An 18,509-nucleotide genomic window follows, 5' to 3' on the forward strand; every position below is an offset into this window, starting at 1 on the left:
TATCTTTACCTTTTTCTTCCTCTTCCTCTTCTTAAAGGATACCTTTCAGCATTTCATATAATCCTGGTTTGGTGGTGATGAACTCCTTTAGCTTTTCCTTATCTGTGAAGCTCTTTATCTGACCTTCAATTCTGAATGATAGCTTTGCTGGATAAAGTAATCTTGGTTGTAGGTTCTTGGTATTCATCACTTTGAATATTTCTTGCCACTCCCTTCTGGCCTGCAAAGTTTCTGTTGAGAAATCAGCTGACAGTCGTATGGGTATTCCCTTGTAGGTAACTGAGTTTCTTTCTCTTGCTGTTTTTAAGATTCTCTCTTTATCTTTTGCTCTTGGCATTTTAATTATGATGTGTCTTGGTGTGGTCCTCTTTGGATTCCTTTTGCTTGGGGTTCTCCGCGCTTCTTGGACCTGTAAGTCCATTTCTTTCACCAGGTGGGGGAAGTTTTCTGTCATTATTTCTTCAAATAGGTTTTCAATATCTTGCTCTCTCTCATCTTCTGGCACCCCTATAATTCTGATGTTGGTACGCTTGAAGCTGTCCCAGAGGCTCCTTACACTATCCTCGAATTTTTGGATTCTTTTTTCATTTTGCTTTTCCGGTTGGGTGTTTTTTGCTTCCTCGCATTTCAAATCATTGACTTGATTCTTGCGCTCCTCTGGTCTGCTGTCGGGAGTCTGTATAATATTCGTTATTTCAGTCCGTGTATGCTTAATTTCTAGTTGGTTCCCCAATATAACATCGAGGGTCTCATTAGTTTTCTTGTAGATCTCATTGAGTTTATCGGCGGCTTCTAAACAGTTCTTGAGAGACCTTAAAAGTGTGGTTCTGAACTCTATATCTTCCATTGACAATTTTGTCCTGTTTCTTTGTCTCCGCATTTTGTTATGCTTCCTTGGTGCACCCCCTAGTGGTCTTTGTGCACAGTCTTATAATTAAACCTTGATTGTTGTAGCTAATACCAGGGAGGGTTTGACCTCCAGGCCAGGTGGCTATGAGAATCAGCTGTGTCAGCAGTGAGAGAACTTCTGTCCTCTAGGGAGGTGCTAATCTAGCCTTTGCCTGAGGCTATCCGGCAAATGCCTCTGTGCAGGGCTTGGGTGGGGCGGGTCGCACAGGATCAACAGGGTGGGCCGGAGAGAACAGTTATGGCAGCTCTCAGTCCTGTCCCCAGGGGCTCTGCCTCTCTGAGTGCCAGCACCCACTGCAAAGCTCAGAGAGAAAGCTGCACTCGCTCTGACCGAAGCCAGACAGTCCCGCTTCTCCCGTTTGAGTCTGGGTCGCTAAAGACTCGCCTGGATCTGGAGCTCAGAGTCTGCGACTCCCTCCTGATTGAAAACGCCAACCGCACCCTCTGCCGCCAGCCCGCTCCACGCACTCCGCACCTCAGAATTTGACTTCAGCACTGCGCCTCCTCTGGGTGTCCGTATGCGTTTCTCTTTCCTCCTAGTTGTAGGACTTCCACTCAGCCAGCGTTCCAGTGGTTCTGGGTGATGTCCCTTCCATCTTTTAGTTTCACTTTTGAAGTAGTTGTTCAAAGCAGCAAACTCCGGCATTAACCTATGCCGCCATCTTGGTTCTCTCCTCGACAGTGAATCTTAATAGAAACTTAAAACTCTAACAATTTATTGCTGGGTATTTGTGTTATCTCCTGTATCAATCACAGTTTAATCCCTAGACATTCTATAAACAGTTTGTTTAAGTTAGTTTTACTTTCCTCTAGTCTGATAAGGTTCTGCTGCTGATGGTGGAAATGGGGTCCTTGCAGGAAGAAGCAAGGAAAGCGTTCTGGGGACCCACGTATGGGAGGAAAGGTATAGTGGTAAGATTTATTGTGGAAGTTTAAACATTCTGTTGGTTCAGTCCATGTCTGTTCCTGTCCAGCTAGCTAGTCAGTTCCAGCTGCGCTTCGGCTGGTCTTGCGTTGCTGCACCCAGGCTCGCACTGGGAGTCTGCACTTGGAGTCCTCGCTGCTGCTGGCCCCTGGTGGCTGCAGGGCTACATGGCTGCCATGGAGAGAGAACATGTGAATGAATAGGGTGAGCATGTATTACCAGTGAGATATATATGGGGGCGGGGGGGAGAGACAGATTTATTAGACTGATTATATTATCTCAGGCTTGGGAAAGACCAGGTGCCCTTTCAAACTAACCAATCAATTTCCTAAGGGGCTTCTGATGGGTCCTCCCCAAACTAACCCATTTCCCAGATCTCCTGGGGTTCTGTTTTCCTTACCCAATACAATCCTTTTACCAGGCTAGACAGACAGGCAACGGTCGCCATCGTGGCTCCCACTGTGCATGCCTCAAAGTAGAGGTACCTCCCCCTGTGCCATCTTCTGCTGGGCATGCGCCCAGCAGAGGAACTCCTCCTGCTGTTTTCATTCCTTCCCGGGTAACGACAGGCAACATCCTTCAGTGGCCCCCTGAGGAGCTTGCTTCCCAGTGAAGCAAGCAGGCTCATTATCCAATTCAGCTCTCCAGTTTATTATGCTTAAAATGTCTGATACCCTTTGCACCTTTCCTTTATTAATATCTAGCTACCTACGCTCACACCGGGGCCTAGGATGTGAATGTATTTCTTCACTGATCACAGAAGGTATTTAAAGACAGCAGTATCAGATTCAAACTGAATGGGCTCATCTGCTGTAAGATATTAGATCTCATCTGAAATATCCCTTCACTGCACACCCACTTAAACACACAGTTTTACTTATAGTATATCCCAAAATACTTTCCAACTCACTGCTGGTAACATGGAAAATGGGTGATGGACTATCTTATACATGCACAGCTGTATATATGCCCTTTATGCTGAGCATAATTTGGAGGAAGAAACATCCTAGACAGATGTCTGCTCCATGGCTTATAAGAGTGTGTGATACCATCCACACTTTTCACAACTAAATCCTTGAAAACTAGGAAATGGACAAAGGAACCCAAACGTGAAGAGCATTCATTAAAAGATGTAAATAGCCAAGATCCGTGCTGTTTTGTTTCAATCTTCTTTATACTGTTGAAAACAGGAAAGCCTCCTGTCATGCAGGCTCTGGGATTCTCAGGGCCCAATAAAGGTTAGTGACATTTTCAATTCATGTTTGTTTTCATTCTTCTAATCCTGAACCCTGTGTCAGCCTGAGAAACCAGCTGAGCATAATCCATAACCTTTTACAGGTGAAACATTAACTCACAGCTCATTCTGATGTCTTTTTAATGTAATACAAAAGCAAAAGCAAAAACACTGGTAATATACATGATAAAAACACAGTAGCCAAAAGAGAAAGATGGCTGTAACTTCCACAGCACAAAGTTCCGCCTACTTAAAGGGTCAAATTTCACTCGCTAACACTACTAACCCTAGTCTAAATTGGGGATAAACATAAGTACCCCCACTGGAGTAACATCCAAATAGACACAAGAGGAAATGACTAAAAGTTTCAATTTTCCCATTAAATTGCCAGTGCAATGTCCATAGTATAACAGATATGCACCATAGAAAATACATTTTTTCTTAGTCCATAATTTGTATAAATGTGTCACTCCTTGGGAGATAGTCTTTTTAACTAAATCTGTTTCTAAACTGATCAGAAATATACTGTTGTACCATCTCCCCTCGTACCCATACCCGCCTGCCCTGTTAGGTGCTCAGCACCATTGACTATTAGCTCAAAACTAAATTGCAATACAGAATATGGATCCTAGTCACCTCACTGATCTTAATAATTTACCAAGCTTAAGCTGGGTGTCCAAACCATCTTCCAAGAGAAATGGGTCAGTGCTCTCCTAACCAGGTATCTAAGAAACTGGCTTTGCCACCCCTGTTGTGAATCTTTTTGTCAGAGATTTAACTGGAATGAATGTCAAAGACTTAAGGACACCAAGGAAGGGACTAGTAAACAGAATCCAATTGAGTTGCACATGGAGCAGCACTAGACCTGAACAGTCAGCTCTACGACACATGGAGAACAGATCAACGTTTAAACCAAGAAGTGCCCATTTTCTATCCCAGGCCAAGGAAAGACAGTATATGAAAGTAAAAAAATCTACAGAACAAGCCATGATTTACTCATAAAAGAGAGAAGGGTGTGCTTGGCAAGAGGTACATGACTGTGAGGAGCCTTCTGAAGGTATGAGATCAAGAAACATGAAAATAGAGGAGATTTAAATTCTTCATCCCTATGTCAGAGATGAAGACACAGACACAGCAATGATGGCAGAAAATATGCAAGTGACCCAAAGTTTGAAGGAATCAGAAGGAGAAGGACAGAAATGGGCTAGGGATCTGGTTTTACTAGCATTTATTTCATTATCTCTAATTGCCTCATTATTATAAACATTATTATATTCATATTTGTTTCATCTCAAACTAATTTAATGATAGAATTCTGTGTCCTTGCTATTACACGACACAATTAGCTCTCATTAGTTCACATTTCACTTATTTTCTCCTGACTGATTGCACTACATTCTGATGCTCACTAATATCAATATGTAATGTAATCAGTCAGGAGAAAATGTTGTTATGGTGTCTCTAAAACTATCATACTGATCATTCTGATTGTCTTCAAAGCACCAATATTCTTTCTAAAATTTCTGTCTTAATAATGTAAAATTTGGTATTAATAATGAAAAATTTACTATACTTACTGACACATGGATTAACCATCATTTAAGTAATTAAAGGAAGCAAATTATTAATAAATCTAAAAGACAAACTGTCATTTTGCTCATGTAGTCTTTAAGTCACAGGAAATGGAACATCGAGTTCTTTCGTCTTCTGAATTGTACGTTTTTTCCTTTCCTCTCCCTAGCCTTTTTTTTTTTTTTTTTGGTTATGATCCTCCTGTAACCACGTGGGAAGCTTCAGGAAAGCAGGACCCTGCAGCTGGTGCTTTCCCTGGGTGGTGAAGAGGTCCTTGGGATTGTGCTTCTGTTAAGTTGCCCTTTGATCAGCTGCAGCAGGGAGTCTACCAGGACAGAAACAAAGCAGAGATTTGGCTACCTGATGATTGCATCAGCAATGCTAAAGATTAAAAGGGAAGAACAGGGCAAAAGGTTTTTTGAAATGAACTTTATTTACATTGGATTTTCCACGGGGCTCATTTGGAAATGCCCTGCTAGTTTGCTCGGGTAAAATACACACAGAGAACCTACATTCTCCTCCTGCACTGTCTGAGTACTATTACTTAGAATATGATTTGTGCGTACATTTATAGATTAAACACTCGCTTTCCTTTTTTCCTCCACCAAGAATTACACCGTGTTTCCCCACTAAACTATGAATAGTTCAGAGAGAAATAATGGCACAACAAACCCAACTGCATTATTCCTCTGAGCAGAGCTCCTCAACAATACATGTATTTAACAGTCTTTTCAACTGGTCTTGAGTCAGATCATAGGTTTAAAAACAAAAAACACTGAATGCTAGAAAATTTAAAGCAGCAAATGGCTTTGATTTTTTGAAAACTTCAAAACAAAAGTCATTTTAGGTAAATAAAAACTAAAAGGAGGGAAGACAAATCTGCATTACTTTTGCCAAGCTAAAGCCTACCTCAAATAATGGCAGAAGACATTTAAATGCCAGAGTTGCTATAATAATCCCTGTTTGAATCATGGTTTCCCTGAACTGGGTTAAGCCTTTAGACAGAAACTAATTGCTACAAACACTAATTTTCAAGTCCCTTTTGTTTCCCTTTGCAGGCACCTCTGGACGCAGAAGGTACCCAATTAGCAGAATTCATGGTCCTGATTGTGTATTGTGGGGCCAGTGTGTGAGCTGTATAAACACGGTTGATTACCATTCCTCAGTAATGGCTGATTTTTTTGATTGCTTAATAAGGCCATCTATTCTGCATCAGGGTCTGGCAAAGCAGTTGGTAAAATCAGGTCACTTTTTTTCTGGTCCGAGTAGCAAGAGGAGTCTGTGATGGTAGCAGTTGACTAAAAACATAATTACAGGCTATTTAATCGCATCTGTTTCCCCACTTAACATTGTTTGTTCAAGTTAGACATAGTTAAGTAAATCAAAAGGACAATAACGGCAAAAACATGAAAAAATTACTATTACATGGTTAAAACTCTAGGGTTTGATATAATTACAGAAAACATAACTTGCAGTGATTTTTTTTAAGGTACTAATTTTTATTAACTTCTATACACACATTTTGCTTATTTGGTTGTTGCTGGTTTTTTTAGGGTATTTTTTTAAAGATTCCATGTTATGTAAATAACTATTTGTCTGTCAGGACTGATTTCATGTGAAGGGTTCTACAAGAATGACATTGTTTATTATGATGATTTTTATGTGCTCATCCAGTGTCATAATTACCAGCCAACTAACTCCAATCCCATCAACACTACATAGGATTGTCTAATGGATGAGTCCAAGTGAGCCTCATACCCAAGGGCACTGCCATTCACTCTGAGTTGCCCCTTTCCTCCCTCTGAGTACCATACCTGTAATTTATCAATATCACAAAACTGCTCTACAATCAAAGGGATAAAACAGAAAGGCACCCAGACGGCCAGAGCTGCACGCAGGCATTGAGCCCATGTCCTGATGCTACTAAACAGGCCATTGAATCTAGCAAAGATGATGAATCAATATCAGGTCAAAGTAAACGAGAGGCAGCAGCCCGTTCAGAAACGTACTCTGTGCTCAGTCGTCCATATTGCATGTTTGTCAAATGGCATAACTCTGTAAGGCAGGCATTTTATTAAAAACTCCATGTATTGTTTTAGAATAAATGCCTTTTGTCAGTTGGCACAACAAAGAAAGCTGCCTTTTGGAGCCAACCCAACAAGACTCCTACAATCCGATGCTTAACAGAGAAGGATTTATAGCAGAGCTACCCGCAGCTCCCAGGGTGTCTGAAAGGGACTCAGCAGAGTGGCTCCGGGCAGGGCCCTTAGGAAAGGGGTGTCATCTCCCTCAAGTCAAATTGTCTTTTTTTAAACTTGTTTCTCAGGACAGAGAGACTACAATGTAAATACTGATTTTAAATGAAGCAAGAGTGATACATATTATAAATAGGAAGTTTTGATGTATATCACCTGCTTAACAAATCTAAATAGATCCAATAAGGCAGAATATACAACTTAAACTGATTTTAGGATGTTGCATACTTTTAAAGTATCTAATAGTTTTTAATTGTATAAAAGTGTCCCGAAGACAACCAGCACCGTCACCATAAACACAATTAATACAAGTTTTCACTGATTTGCCAGCTATATAGACATACAGCGCCACCCCAGGGAGCATTATGCTCAGCTGCTAGTCATCATTTGCTTAGTATTAAAATATCTATTGAATGCTACTATATATATATCAGGTACCATGCTCGGCAAGTATTGAGGTCATTGAAGAAGGCACAATCCCTGACCTCAGAGAGTTTACAGTCCAGTGACAGAGACAAACAAGTAAATAAATAAGCAGATCATGGTGGCCTATGATGAGGGCTATGAAGGAAACACAATGTGCAGCAATGGAATGACCAGGGAATTTGAATCAGATAATTCCTCTACAGAGGGTCCTTTTTTGCTGAGACCAAGAAGGAGCCAGCCATGTGAAGATCAGGGCCGGGAAGATGGTGGAGAAGCAGAGAATTCCAGGCAAAAGTGGGTAAGATGTCATAGGATTGAGGGATTGGTTCTTTGTGACTGCATCACAGTTGGTAAGGGGAGAGGATCATGAGATGAGAAAGGAGAAGTGGGCAAGAGAGGACAAAGCAGGCCCAAATAAGTCAAGGTAAGGTGTCCAGTTGAATTCAAAGTCAAGCAAGAAGCTCTAAGTAGGAGAGCACCATGATCTGATTTAGTTTTTTAAAAGGTAATTCTTCTGTGATAGATTAGGTCAGAAAGGGCAAGACTGGAAATGGTGGGAACAGGTAAAAAGCTGAGGTCATCCAGGCAAGAGAGGATGCCACCTAGAGCTTGGGTGCCAAGTGTGGAGATGAAGAGAACTAGGGGGTGGATTGTGGAGCTGGGAAGAAGTGAGCAAATTTGGAAATAAAGTGAAAGGTTTTACAGGTGTCCTACCTTTCCAATCAGATTGGAACCTTTTAGGGAACAGAAACCTCCTTCAGACTTGTTCCCCTATTTGCACATTATAAGCTCTTAAAAAGGATTTTTGAAGTAATTGATTTGTCTGAGGTCAAATGTCAGCTATGCCGTTGGAACCAGGACCCTTGCCTCTTGATTTCCACCTCCCTAGCCTTTCCATCACTGGGGGCAGCTGGTGTGCCCTAAAGAGAATTTAATTTACTATAATAACAGGTCTATACTAGTGCTGGCACATCTCAGCAGCAAGCCCAATGGGAGAAACAGAGACAATGTCTTGATGAGACAGAGCCCCAGTAAAGTGGCCAGTAGTCCACACCTACCGTTCCAGGGCGCACACACTCTGACCAACAGCTAGAGTACTCTCTGGCAGGCAGGTCACTACCAAGGGAGGGTTGCAGAGTCAACCAGATTCCAGGTCAAGAGTATCAAAGCCTAGTCCTGAGGACAATGCTGTAAAGTTTCTGAATTACTTCCTTCCTGTCATAACCAATCAGTAACAGGGGTGACCCTAAGAACCATACAGATAAGGAAGCAAAAAGGGAAGGCAGAGAATTTACTCAACAAATACCTATTGTATACCTTTTATGGTCAGGAACTAGTTTAAGTTCAAGGGTAAGGCAATGAACAAAGGTCTATGCCGTATATCCTAGTAGATGAGATGAAAAATAAAATAAATAACAACGTAGATTAGAAAGACAAGCATGTTTTAAAAAAGAAATGGTGAGATTCAATTTGGCCAGAACATAGAATTTATGGTAGAAAAATAGAGAAGATAAGACTTAAGCAAAAGACTGATGGAAAATAAGTTTGCCAAGAAGAGATCTGGTGTGCTATGAAGATACAAAGGAATTGAAGGTCATGGTGATGGCAATGAAGAGACTCACTTGCGATTGAAGAGCAAGGGAAGAATGGAATATTACAATTCTAGAGGAATTGGAGCTAGAGGGAACCTTGCCAGCGGTCATCAACCTTTCAGACCTCATGGACCACCAGTGGTCTGCGGACCACCAGTTGGCGACTCTAAACCAATCCTTAATTTTGCAATAAGGTGAGATGTAGGGACTAGCTATCAATGGCTTAGAATCCTCTTCTCTCGCTCTGTTGCTGTGATTCCAACATTCCCATGCCATCCTGCCTCCCCATAGCATATGGTGGCTCTGGAGAGGAACTCCAGATTCGAGGCCAGAGCAAATCTGAGTGACAGGTAAAACCCAAGGTGTGACTAACCTTGTGAGTGGCTCAAGTGTCTGGAGAGTAATTAATTATCCTTAGCTAATAATCTGCTATGTGCTAAATGCTTTATATTCATTATCTAACTTAACCCTCTCAACAACTCTCTAATGTCGCTATTATCTCCATACAATAGATGTACAGACAGGAAGTTACACAGCTGGAAAGAATTCAAACCTCTGTACATCTAACTCCAAAGCCGATGTCCTTTCTATCTTGCCACACAACCTCCAAAATAGACTCAGTGTGAGGTTAGGAGTGGGGAGATAGAGAGACAAGTGCCACCATCCATAGCCATGGCAAGTCAGACAAGAGGATTGGGAGCAATGCTTACATATGATGTACTGAGCTCAAAGGGTTGGCAGAATCAATAATGTGTATGTTGAAGTTACTGTGGATGAAGTCATTAGGTGGCATCAGCCTAAACTCCTATGTTCGCACACATGCACACACACACACACACACACACACACACACACACGTACACACAGATGCAAATGAGGGAGAAGAGAGACCAACCTAGATCAACATAGCTAGAATTGAAATGAGGTCTGTGAGCTAGGTATCAAGCTCTCTGTGACTGATGATATAAAAGTGCATACCAGTGGTTTATTACACTTTGATTTTGAAAATTACTCAATAAATTCCAGAGATGTATGTGCAAAAAATCCAGTTAAATAATAAATGTTCTGGAATAGAAAAGCAAGAATAAAGCCCATTTGCTACCAAAGACCACTAGCAAGGGTGTGCTTTTTTGTTTTGTTTTTTTCTAATATATTTTTATTGATTTCAGAGAGGAAGGGAGGAGAGAGAGAAATAGAAATATCAATGATGAGAGAGAATCGTTGATCAGCTGCCTCCTCCATGCCCCCTACTGGGGATCAAGCCTGCAACCTGCCTGCAACCTGGGCGTGTGCCCTTGATGGGAATCCAACCCAAGACCTTTCAGTCTTCAGGCCGATGCTCTATCCACTGAGTCAAACCAGCTAGGGCAAAAAGTGTGGGTTTTTAATGCTCCCAAATCAAAGGGTAGGAGAGCTGATCTGGTCTCTGATATGAAAAGAGTCCCACATGGTGAAAATGTCAAATTAATTTCCCCAAATCACCAGATAACATCTCCAAAGAACAAACAAGGTTATAGAGACTATGAATAGTATTTCACTTCATTGGATTCAGTTTTCAAGCAAAAAGAAAGCTAAAAATGTTAACCACATAGTGATCACAAAATCTTGAATTTTATTCTGCAGGAGAAGGGTCCAGTCACCTTCAGCCGCTGCTGGGAGTGCCAATGGCCTAGATTCTAGGCCCTAGAACATGTTAGCAAATAAGAGGAAGAAATATATACTAGATGGTGAAGTGTAAGAGACATAAGCAACAGCAAAAACAACTGAATCACCACTGCATAGGAATAGTCCTTTCACCTCAGTCACTCCAGAAAGCAACTGTGGAATTATCCACTATTTCAGTTACCCATGGTCTACCTCACTCCAAAAAAAAAAAAAATCCAGAAATAAGTAATTCATAATTTTTAATTTGCACACCATTTTGAGCTGCATGTGCACTTCATCCCACCCAGGATCATCCCTTTATGCAGCGTATCTGTGCTGTAGATGCAACAGCTGGTAGCCCTTCATAGCTGCCTTGGTTATCAGGTCGAGAGAGAGAGAGAGAGAGAGAGAGAGAGAGAGAGAGAGAGAGAGAGAGAGAGGGAGAGAGAGAAATAGAGAGAAAGAGAGAGAGAACATTCACATAACTTTTATTACATAACTTTTATTTTTATAATTATTCTATTTTAATATTAGTTGTTAATTTCTTACTGTGCCTAATTTATAAATTAAACTTTATTATAGGAAAATATGTATAGGAGAAATATAGTATATATAGGGTTCATTACTATTCTTGGTTTCAAGCATCCACTGGTGGTCTTGAAACGTATCCCCTCAGATAAAGAGGAGCTACTGTAATGCTCATAATTATGACACCATTTCAACAAGAAAAGGCTAAATTATGCTCAGCATACTCTTTAAAATAACCACTTCTGTGAAAATCTTTTAAGTGAGGCTTAAGGAGTAAATTTTAGTTATCTAGAAAGCTTTCATATAAAACATTTAAAACATATTTCTTAATAATGCCAAATAAATGAAGTCGTGGTGTGTGTGTGTGTGTGTGTGTGTGTTGGTTTTATTTTCTTGGGTTGGTTTGTTTGTTTTGTTTTTTGTCCGATAGAAAGAAGTGAGAATGGGAATAATGCTGGAAAGGAATTTGAGGCCCAGCAACTAGTTGTGACCATTGCAGTAACAGACTATGAAGGAGCAGGAGAGGGAATAAACGCTAATGTTTCTTATAGCTTTAAAAATCCTAATCTATTTAGTCTCACTCTCAGCCCAGAAATTTCTCCCTTTAAAACTATCTCACCTAAGAATCCACAGACTCCCTCAGGAACCCATTCCTTCCCAGACTCTGTCCTCAGAAGTTAGAGGATTTACGGTAACAATTCATCTGAAGTGGATACAGTTCTGAACTTCAATATTCTTGGAAAAGGAATGTCACACTACATTTTATTTTTCCAAGAAACTGTTTAATCTATGTAGTTATTTGACTCTATCATTAGCGATCTTTGTGCCAAGATAGCTCCTAATCAAATTCTGGCAGAATATAAGTACTATTGAGAAGAAAGCATACAGATCTTTCTTCCAAGAAGTACGTATTTTTCTTTCTGGTTGAGCAATGTTATGCAACAAATGCTTCCAACTGGCTTTTTATCAAGGAAAATCATTAAAGATGAAATGCTCTAAGGGACATGATCACAGGAACCTGAGATGCTTGTAAGTAATTACATTCATGCTGATAATTAGAAGAAATAGTCTGTGTAGTGGATATAGTACAATCACCTTTCACCGCTGGCCTTGGATTTGGTTTCTCCAAGGAATGCCAAGAAAAGCCTTGATTTGCAGGAGTTTATGCTTCACTCAATCCACTTATTTTGTAATGTAAAAAGAGAGGCTGAAAAAAGAGAATGGGCACCCTGACATTTTAACTGCTTCATTTTCAATGAAAATTTTCTTCTTTGAAGCGAATATAAAGTAGATACAGGCAACAAGTCAATAAATGCTTATTTATCAGCTAATAACCTCACATGTCCTAATATGCCTTAACGTAGCCTTTAAAATGTCCTCATTAGATTTCTTCACTTGCTTGTATACTGTGCTTATGCGAATTAAAGCATTTTTTAAGCAACCAAAACAGCAACACATACATGTACACAGGAAAAGTGTGCACCCCAACCTTGATGCCAGGTTCTGATGCCAGAATTCAAGACTAAAACTTGCCTCCATATCAATCACTAGGTAAATGTACACACATGGATGGAGCAATTTATCAGAATTGGTGTTTCTCCCCCAACAGCACATTGACTGGTGAACTTGGAATAAAATTGACAGTAATTCCCTTTTTTATTTTATAGTGAATCTGTTGCCTGTAATCACTGTGGACAAAAATTTATTATAATTTCACTTCTTAATCAAATGGACGTTCAAAGAGCAGAGAGAGCACTAAACCAAAGAGACACTTCTAGGTCCTTAGCCTCTCTAAAATAGTTCATACTGCGGCTCTCCCCCCGCTCCTTGAAAATCTGTTTTGGATTTCCAGTGGCTTTCTTTACCAGTTCTGGTTTCTCTTTCCCCCTTCGCAGCTCCCACTGTCACCCTTTAACCTTTCCTCTTAAATTCTTCTGCAGTATTCTCCCACCCTTTTCTGGTCCTATACTCTTTTCCCCAGGAGGAGGCAGCATCTTTTAGTGAAATCAAATAAACATGGGTGCAAATTTCAATTTAACCATCCTCCAGCTGTGGGGCCGTGGGCTTCAGGTTTCACTCAAAACTTCCCTCACTGGGTCCATGTGAGGATTAAGTGAGATTGGACCTCTATGCACTGGGCAAAAAGCCTCACTCATAAAGAGGCACTCAATGAATTTATGTTCTTCCTCTTGCTCTTCCTCCCCAGACAAATGCTTTCACTTCCGCAGCTATAAAATACTCCATGGAAAATTCTTCAGAGCATGAGTGTTCCCTATATGTAGATGATGACCAAATCTATGTCTATTCATATCTCCACTTCTATCAGCCTGCTGACATCAGTACCCCCACAATCTAAAATTTAGCACATCCAAAGCTCATCGTTGAGTCCCTACCCCGCTGTTGCGAGTTGAAGTGTATCCCCCTAAAAATTCCTATGTTGAAGCCCTAACCTGCGGTACCTCAAAATGTGATGCTATTTGAAAATAGGGTCATTGCAGATACACATAATTGAGATGAGATCACACTGGAGTGGAGTTGGCCCATAATCCAGTAGGACCGGTGTTTTTATAAAAAGGGGAAATTTGGACACAGACATGCACACATGAGAAGATTAAAGTTATACTGCCACAAGCCAAGGAACTTTCTTTTAATATATTTTATTGATTTCAGAGAGTAAGGGAGAGGGAGAGAGATAGAAACATCAATGAGAATTGGCTGCCTCCTGCACGCCCCCTACTGCGGATCAAGCCTGCAACCCAGTCATGGGAATCGAACGATGACCTCCTGGTTCATAGGTCAATGCTCAACCACTGAGCCACGCAGACTGGGCAAGCCAAGGAACTTTCCAAAGTTAGGCAAGAGGCCTGTGCCAGGCTTAGAACCTTCAGAAGGAAACAACCTGTGACACCTTCATTGGAGACTTCTAGCCTCCAGAACTCAGAGATATCAGTTTCTGTTGGTTAAGCCACCCAGTTAGTAATATTATCTCAGCCCTGAAAAACTGATACACTCATCCCGAGCCTCCCCCTATGGCCGACCCAGCACAGCCCTGCTCCCAAGTTCCCCTTTTCGTGAGGAACCACAAGGTCATCTCCCCAGCCACCTAAATTGGGTCACATTTGACTCCTTTTCCTTCTACAGTCTCATCCATCTTGCCTCAAGTCCTTTCAACTCTATCCAGGAAGTAACTTTCTCGTCCCTTTCTCCCTTCCTACTGACTGACACAAGCAGAGTCCGCCTCATCCTCTTTCATTAGGCAACAATATAGTTGGTTGTCTGACCTTTCTGCAGTCTAACGCAGCTTCCACTCTGCCACCAGACTCACTTTTAGAAATCACAGGTCACTGACCTTTAATGGTCTTTATAATTTGACCTCGATCTATCTTTCGGTTCCATCTTACAATGTTCTCTTTTTAACCTAACCTCCCACCTGCTAGCCACCACTAAAACATCACATCACAACTCCAAACACTCTGAGCAGCTCTGCCGTGCCCACACCTCCGTGCCTAGGTGCCTTTGCTGGTGCTTTTTATCTGCTTGGAATGCCCTGCATCCTCCTCCTACCAGTCTATCAAGGATAGGACAGGGTAAGAGAAGGCTGGATATTAGTGAGAGTCAATCAGTGAACAACAGAGGAAAATATTGGTTGAAAGGTTTTCACCTGGATTACAAGTGCCATTAATTGTCTTTCGCACACCTAACTCTCTGTGTCAGGGAGATGGTCCTTGTAGTGATAACATTCTATAAATTAGCCGACTATGACAGTAGGTCTTAGCTTGTATCTGGATGACACCATTGAGTATAAGACATCTCTGCTCACTCAATGGCAAAACCAGTTAGGAAAAATTCTATCTAGAATTTAACAAATGCCTGAAGTGAGCTATGCCTGCAATAAGCATGGCAGCAGCCTATTTGCCTAATTACAGCCTAAGTTACATTCTAATCCAACAACATTCAATTAACATAAACATTATAAAATCCCTCCTAAAAACTTTCCAGGTCCCATACCATAGGAGAAATTTCATTTCTAGGTTTCATCCCCAAGTTTATGATTTTCTCAAAATGTTGCCAATTATAAGGTTTGTAACATTCTTTTTTTAGGAACAAAGTTGTATTTACAAGGCCTCTGACTCCCACCCTCAGCCCCTTCATCCCTCTCTTGAACTTAATAACAAATACAAAAGTTGCAAAATCTAAAATCTAGACCAACAATGTTAACCAGTGTGTCATGGCAGACACACTGGTGTGCCTCAACAATTTTTAAAACATGCAATACTACTTAGTCAGGGCACTGACTGCTTTTCCCTTAGACTGTCAAGTAAAAAAAACATGACAACAACCAACACAACAATAGATATCTGATATGAATTAATCAAAATTATACCTATTTTTAAACCAGATTAACAAGATATTTATTTTTTGGTGTGTCACATTTTAGTAATTAGTTATGTGTACCATGAGATGGAAAAGGTTGAAAATCATTGATCTAGAGACTTTGCTACCAGTCTCCACATATGCTGTGGAACCAAGCTGGACTTCTTCCTAACACTTTGACCAACTCACATTCCACAAGCAGCTTGAATGAACAATCCCAGATTCAACCCTAAAGTCTCCAAATTGAAATCCAATCACTTTCCCACTGCAGGAAGTGAAACCATTGATATTGTCTTACTCTTCACTAACTCCCTTTCCTGTCAGGCACTGCGTGTGGCCTGTGCCCACTTCTGCATCCTTCTGATTCCCTTCATGACTCAATACCACTAATTCCCTAATGCCACTCTGGCAAGAGGTGGGGTAAGGACTGAAGAAAAACTATTTTCAGAAGTAATTTTTCCAAGTGGCACAGTCAGACTAAGTGGCAAAGCGTAACTATAATAATTATGCTAATGAAGGCAATAAAGAGCATTATTACACCAGTGACCTCTGAGGCTGTAAGAGAAGCTTTCTGCTTATAAACATGAACCAATAAACAATGAACTTTAAAACCATGTGCTGCTCTCACACTCTCATTCCTGGACCCCATGCCAACTGCTCATTTTCCTCTCATTTGTTAAAATTCAAGTGGGGGGGTAGCATTATAAGCTCAAATTTGGGGCAAAACAAAAACATTCTATTAATTGCACAATTAAAAGCACTTCATTGGAGAAGGGTTCACCAGTTCCCTGCCCACCATCCCACCACTCACTCATCTTAATGCAGAGACTACTTACGTGGCTGTCCATGTTCTTTCTTCTTTCATTTCTGCTCATAGAAATGAAAGTTAGGAGAAATGAAGTTAGGAGAAAAGCTTCTTAATTAAATACATTTTAGTAGCCGAAACCGGTTTGGCTCAGTGGATAGAGCGTCGGCTTGCGGACTGGGGGGTCCCGGGTTCGATTCCGGTCGGGGGCATGTGCCTGGGTTGCGGGCACATCCCCAGTGGGGGATGTGCAGGAGGCAGCTGATCGATGTTTCTCTCTCATCGATGTTTCTAACTCTCTATCTCTCTCCCTTCCTCTCTGTAGAGAATCAATAAAATATATTTAAAAAAAAAAATACATTTTAGTAATTTCATTCTTAGCTCAACTCGGTATTTTTACTTTTTTATAAACTATGCTTCAACTGGTATTTTTTATTAATTTAACTTTTTTTTTTTTAATACAGCTTCTCTCTAAATTTAAACAGACCCTGTTTTGCCAAATTGTAAATTCCTGGTCCGTTTGCATACAGGCCTCCAAAGAGCCACCGAGAGAAGCAAACCTGGAGGGTCCGTGCACCTCCCCATGAGGCCACACACACACCACTTACTGGCATGTTTAGATGCCTCAAAGCTTTCAAAGAAATCTGGCTGGGACTTCACATGGTACTAGATTTCACACCCAACACTTAATTTTCTAGTGTTAAAGACAGAAATCTAAATATAAACATTTTTAGATTGCTAGATTTGAACATATGCTCACGTCAGACCTCTTATCACCACAATAGATCTTTGTTGTGCTCACGTCAGACCTCTTATTACCACAATAGATCTTTGTTGATCTGTAAAGCTATTTTCACTTTTCTCCATTTCTCTTCCTACCTGCTGATGGGTGAAAATTAAATACAAGTACTCTGTTTATAAAGACAACTATGCTATTGTACTTGAAGCACTCAGAAATGGTTTATTCCTTTTCAATCTTTCATTCAAATTTATTTTCCCCAATATAGTGCAACGTGGTTCTTTATTTCTCTCTGCCCAAATTGCAGGGAACTAAATTGCAAGTATTAGTTATAAGAGGGCATTTAAAGGTACTGAAGTTTGCTTTCATACCATGCTCTACATAAAAGCAACAATCTTCAAGGGCCAGCTATATTCCTATTATATAAGTTTATGAATTGTTCCACATTTTGTTATATCTTCAGTTTTAAATGCAACAATTTCCCCATATAAAGACACTGAGTAGTCTGTGAAAGATGTTGAAACATTTAGTGTCTGATTATTCATTGCAAAGCATGAAACTGTATGCTCTGGACTTACTAAAATTTCACCTTCCTATAAAAAAAGTTTTATTTCTATAAAAATAAATAAAGTAAGCACAGTGTGATAATATATTTGAAAAGGAGACAAATGAAAAAGGATAAAAACATTTAAACCAAGAGTTAAAAATAAGCCCATTGAAAAATAATGTGGTATATATATTTTTTATTATTATTATTAGTTAAGGTATTACAAATGTGTCCTCATCCCCCCCATTAACCCCCCCCCCCCCCCGCCCCGCACACTCATGCTCCCATCCCCCTGTTGTTAATGTCCATTGGTTTGGCTTATATACATGTATACAAGTCCTTCGGTTGATCTCTTCCCCTTACCCCCGCCCTCCCCTACTTTCCTTCTGGGGATTGATAGCCTGATTGCTGTTTCTCAGTCTTTGGGTCTGTCCCTTTTCATCAGTCTATGTTGTTCTCTATAATAATGTGGTATATATTATTACCTCCATTTTACATGAGGACACAAAACTCAGAGACAGGACCAGCTAGATAATGTGCAGGGCCCTGTGAAAATTAAAATGCAGAGCCTCTTATTCAAAAATTATTAATAGTTTCAAGGAAGTGGCAGAAGTGCTTTTTTAAAATTTTATTTATTTAATTGATTGGGGTCACAGTGGTCAACATGAACATATAGGTTTCAGGTGTGGGTTACTATGTTACAAGATCTGTATATTGCACCATGTGCCCACCACCCAAAGTCAAATCTTCCCCTGTCACCTCATATTAGGACCCTCTTCTTCCCCTACTCCCTTCCCTCTGGCAACCACCATACTGCTGTTTGTGTTCATGAGTTTCAGTTTTATATCCCACACTAGAAGCCCGGTGCATGAAATTCATGCATGGGGTAGGGGGGTGATGTCCCTCAGCCCGACCTGCACCCTCTCCAATCCAGGATCCCTCAGGGGATGTCCTACTGA

At 40.6% G+C, this 18,509-nt stretch overlaps 1 long non-coding RNA gene across 1 annotated transcript; it reads right to left on the reverse strand.

Moving 5' to 3' along the window:
• Window positions 1–1,575: 1,575 nt before the first annotated feature.
• LOC118662761 lies at window positions 1,576–16,959 on the reverse strand. The gene is made up of 3 exons (XR_004969882.1): window positions 16,873–16,959; window positions 16,296–16,326; window positions 1,576–2,005 (listed from the first exon to the last, which is right to left on the reverse strand). It is a non-coding gene; the product is annotated as an uncharacterized LOC118662761 (long non-coding RNA).
• Window positions 16,960–18,509: the final 1,550 nt, after the last annotated feature.

This window comes from Myotis myotis, unplaced genomic scaffold (genome assembly GCF_014108235.1).
Source record: "Myotis myotis isolate mMyoMyo1 unplaced genomic scaffold, mMyoMyo1.p scaffold_m19_p_1, whole genome shotgun sequence".
In the NCBI taxonomy this organism is placed as follows: domain Eukaryota; kingdom Metazoa; phylum Chordata; class Mammalia; order Chiroptera; family Vespertilionidae; genus Myotis; species Myotis myotis.